This window comes from Jaculus jaculus, chromosome 1 (genome assembly GCF_020740685.1).
Source record: "Jaculus jaculus isolate mJacJac1 chromosome 1, mJacJac1.mat.Y.cur, whole genome shotgun sequence".
Classification (NCBI taxonomy): domain Eukaryota; kingdom Metazoa; phylum Chordata; class Mammalia; order Rodentia; family Dipodidae; genus Jaculus; species Jaculus jaculus.
Window position 1 is genome coordinate 27,301,868 of NC_059102.1, and position 5,441 is coordinate 27,307,308.

Consider the following 5,441-nt stretch of genomic DNA (forward strand, 5'->3'; position numbering starts at 1 on the left):
CATGCCAGCAAAGACCCAGAGGAGAGGACTGTAATCATTTTCATGTCACCATGGTGTCTGAGTGTTTTCCTGGTTCTTGGTGTCTTACTCACAGAATGGAAGAAAGGTGCAATCAAGTAGTTAAGCTTAAAACACTTTATTAACAACAAAGCTATAGCAAAGATTTGAATACACTATCAGGGGGCAGCAGACCACTGTGATTTAGAGTAACCTAGGGCCCCAGGAAGTCATGTGAAACTTCTATTTTTAGGGGAGGATAAGATTACCTGTTAGGGATGTAGCTTGGATAGGCTTCAGATTTGAGTGACAGCTTTGAGTTATGTAAAATTTGCTCCATGATGTATCCGGTTGTAATCATATGTATGTCCAGTTACACATAGGCGCAGGATGATAAATAGGAATTGCTCCGCAAAGTTGATTTAGAAGATACAATTTGCCTTCTGGCTCGTACTCAGAAAAGCAGTACAAGCTTCATGCCTCCCTTTCCCCGCCCCCCGCCCCCCCCACGCCCCGTGTATTCCAATCCTTGATCTACCTAAAAACAGATTGCAGGGGACACTGAGCATAAGGAATGGTCCCTAAGTGGAGAAAAAAAGCTAATTCATTTCATGGAGCAGTTACTGCAGTTGGTTACAGGTGGGGGTCCCAGATTACTAACAGGTTGCTGAGCGTGTGGCTTGGGGAAAGGGTGTGTTTACTACTCAAATGAAGTTGTATCCCACAGGGCAAACTATTCCCAATGCCTGCCTGCCTGCCTTAGTCAAGGTGTAACGTGGGGTTTTCAAAGCCCCTAGCAGAAAATAGAGAGAGGAGAAGCAAGCACATGACGTCAGAGAAGATAGCGGAGAGAGCCACGATTTTGAGCTCTACCAGGCGTCGTTGTGGAGCGCACGTGGGGTCCGTGAAGCAGGGAAGTTCCATGGAGAGTCTCTGGACTCTCGTCACCTTAGGCTACCATCACTGAGAAATTACTAAAGGAAGCAATGTACAGGAATCCTACTGTGCTGCAAAAATGGTATCAGTGGAACCAGTGAGCTCCTACTGCACCCAGTGGGGCAACTAGACCCGACATATGGGTGGCAAAGGGGCCCAGGAGATTTTTCTTAGATCTGGAAGTAACAAGCATCCTCCTCCCTTGTCGTTAAAGTAGCTAAAACAGAATGTTTAACAAACACTCAGCTTCTTACAGGATTTTGAACTTTTAATTAAAAAACAATCTATCACCACTCCATGAACTTGTAAGATCTCAGTCTCGGTGCTAAGAGACAAGCAATATGTATTCACACCAAGGTGAAATAAAATGTTAGAAATTTCTGACAGATATAAAGCAGTCACCAAAAACAGTATTAACTGAAAATTATTGACACGAATAAAACAAATATTAAAACACAACATCTCAACAAAGAAATAGCAAGATAGCGCAAATAAATAGAAGAAAGAAACTAAAAGCAAATATTTTAGAGCCAAAATACATAATAACTAAACTACAACTCAACAAATAGACTCAAGTAAGGAATAGAGAAGGCAGAAGGAGAAAAAACACAAACAACAACAACAAACCCAAGAGAAGCACCTAAAATGATGCAGTTGTATGAAAAGGCTAGAGGGTAAAATACATTCAGAACAGCTTTAGGCACATAGTACTAAAAATTGAATATTTCTATTTATATAGATACATGATAGAGAAAGACAGAAGCAGACACACAGAGAGAGGGAGAAACAGACATGAAAGCCTTGGAGAAATAGTGGCTGTAAACCACACATTTAAGAAATAAGTGAGAAATTCCAAGAGAAATATATTAAAAAGTATCATCATCAAACTTCTAATTATAAATGTATGCAAAATTTCTATTATACAAATGTTTATTTCTGCTGTTATTTTATTTTAACAAGATACTTAATATGAGTTTTATAATGAATACATTTTAAACAAATGGTAATATGTACATCTCATTGGTAAAATTTATGCATCTAGATCATGTTATTTTTATTCATTCATCTCTCAGTAAATATACAAGATGTTTCCATATCCTGTTGATTACTAATAATGAGAAATTGAATATGTAATTGCAAATACCCTTCCCATATCCTGCCTTCAAGTCTATGTAAACATGCATGGGATTGCTGGCATCATAAGGTAGAAGCTCTATGTGTAGAATTTTTAGGAGTCACTTTACATGTACTGAAATGACTACAGCATTTTACCTTTTAGAACCAATAAAGGGTTAGTATCATTTTCTACCTAACAGGAGCAGAGCCAATCTAACAGGTGTAAGAGGGTCTCAGACACTGATTGTCAGTGACGTGGATCAATTTTTCACTTACCCCTATTGGTCATCTGTGTGTTTTCCTTGGGGATATTTCTACTCAAGACTTTTCCACATTTTATTATTTTACTCTGCTATTGATATGTATGAGTAACCAATACCTTGGATATTTGCCTGTCTTTAGGGTTTTCAAATATTTTAACTCATTATGTAAGTTTCCCTTTCTCCTTCCTTACTCTTACCTTTTCCTACATCAAGCTGTTTAGTTTGATGAGGTTCCACTGTGTCATTGTTGGGACAATGGGAAACAGAATCGGAAGCAGCTTATGGATGGAAGGAATGTGTTCATTTTGGTTTTCCGTTTTAGTGGGAAGCTTCATCATGGCAAGCAAGCATGACAAGAATAGAGGGCTGCCTCACCTTGACCTACATCATCTGGGGGGAAGCAGAAAAAGTGAGCTAATAAACCTCAAGGTCCACCCCATTTACATCCCACCTCCAACAAAGCTGCACTTGCTAAAGACTCCACCAGCCCGGCTCAATTATGAGGTTTGATCACAAACACATGACACTCTTGGGGGCATTTCACATTCAAACCATTCAAACCACCATGCCTACTTAGCAACTTCAATTTTTGTTGCCTAAATTTTTGGCATAATTTCCAAGAATTCATATCATTTCAAAAAGCTTTTCTTCCACGTTTTCTTCCCAGAGTGCTAAAGCCTAATGCCTTATGTGTAAGCCTTGTCTTGAATCCACTTTAAATTGGATATGAAAAGATAAATTTTTCTTTAATTCTTTTGCCTGTGACTAACTCTCCAAATCTCCTAACATCATTTATTGTGATGACTTTTTTTGTCATTGTTTATTTTTGGCTTTTGGCAGAAAATTTGTTGGCAATATGTGATAGAATTTATGTCTAGCCTTTCTGTTCTATTCCCTCAACCTGTATATCATTAAATTACTAATTAGTAGTTGAATAAATACATTTTTGTGATGTATTTGTAAATTAGGCAGTGTGATACCTTAGCTTAATTCCTTGTTATGAACTTTTTTGGAGTATTCATGGTTCTTTATGGTCCCTTACAAATTTTATTATTCTTTTTCTATTAAAAAAGCACCTTTAGGGATGTGGTAAAGATTGCTTTGATCTTTAGATTACTTTGTGTCTTGTGGTTATTTAAATAGTACAATTCTTTCTAGCCATGAACCAGAGATTTTGTCCATTTGTGTCCTTGAATTTCTTTCATTAATATTTTATGGGTTTTCAGTTCAGGTTTTTCACTTCCTTGAGTTAGTACATTAATATCTCTTTTATTATATATGTTACTTAGAAATGGAATTATTTTCTTCAGTTTCTTTAAGATAGTTCATTACTAATATAACAAGAATCCTGACCCAGTGAGAGAAAAGTCAGTAAAGTATAAATGGAAATCATTTCTTAACAGAAACCAGTAAGGCCAGAGAAGTTATCGCAAACCATTAGTAATTAAAATAATCTCTCCTTCTCCATTTCATATTTTCTAAATACTTGTTTATAGTAAAACATTATTACATATTCTAATGTTCTACATATATATGACTGCAGTAATTAGAACAATTACATTGAAAATTAGGAATAATAATGAGGTGTCTAATGGAGTTAAGATTTACAATGTTCTCTCAATTTTGGGGAGGATTTGAGGTAGTGTCTTGTTCTATTAGAGGCTGATCTGGAATTCACTTTGTAGGTCCAGGGTGGCCTCAAACACACAACAACACTCCTACCACTGTCTCCCAAGTTCTTGGATTAAAGGAATGCAACACCATGCCCAGCTCAATCTTGTTTCTGACAGGTAATTTTATCAGTAGATTCTGATAAAAAATAATATATATATAGATAGATAGAGAGAGAGAGAGAGAGAGAGACATATATGTAAAAATATCCTGAAGAAAACAATAAAGTGACATAAAGTAGACTAAAGTGAAATTTTAAGCAAAATTTCAAATAATTCAAAAGGAAAATTAAAAATATATACTAGAAAGCAAAACAATACACCAAGATTAATCTTTAACATATCAACAATTTAGTTCATCAAATGTAAATAACTTTTCTTGTGTTATCAAAAGTAATTTGCAAAATGCAAAAAGGAGAATGAAAAACCATTGGATTTACCAATATTTTATGAGATCCCTGGTCTCAATGGATTCTGTTGAAAATATTGTTTGATAAAATTATTTGATAAAAACATTAGTAAAAATATATAAGAAGAGATGGGAAATTTAAATAGGTTTATATGTACATATTTTAAAAAAATATTCTTAATATCACTTGTTTCCCATGAAGTAAATTCCAGTACAAGGTGATTTCAATATTTATTTACTCTCAGAAGAATAAGATAGAAATAATACCAAACTTGTAGGAACTTCAGCAGAATATAATTACACTGAGAACACTGACAAAGCTATTTTACAAAGTCAGAATGACCTTGATTATAAAATCTGGCAAAGATACTATACCAAAACGAAAAATAAATAAAGACAAAATATCAAACAATAATACTTGCATAAGTCCCAAACAAAATATAAGCAGATCAGAGTCATCAATATAATAGAATCAAAGATTTTGTTTTAAGTAGCATACATTCCAGGAATGCATGATTAGCTTAACATTCAAAAATCAGTTGGTATATACAGAGAAAGGGAGCAAAATAAGTGACCATCTCAAGATAATGCAATAAAGCCATCATAAAGTCATAAAACAATTTTACATGTATTTTTAGAGCACCTTTTTTATTATTTTTATTTATTAATTTGAAAGCAACAGACAGAGAGAGAAAGAGGCAGATAGAGAGAGGGGAAAAGAATGGGCATGCCAGGACCTCCAGCCACTGCAAACGAACTCTAGATGCGTGCACCCCCTTGTGCATCTGGCTAATATGGGTCCTGGGGAATCGAGCCTTGAACCGTGGCCATTAGGCTTCACAGGCAAGTGCTTAACCACTAAGCCATCTCTCCAGCCCTACATGTATTTTTTTAAATCATGAAATTAACAATAATGGAAAATTGGTGCATAAAGTCATTTTCCAAAGAGTTTTAAGTAATAAAATATTTCATATTAAAATTATAAAATATTTCCCCTATTTGGGCATCATTGCTAATGCACAAGCTTGTGCATTAATACTAGTTATATAA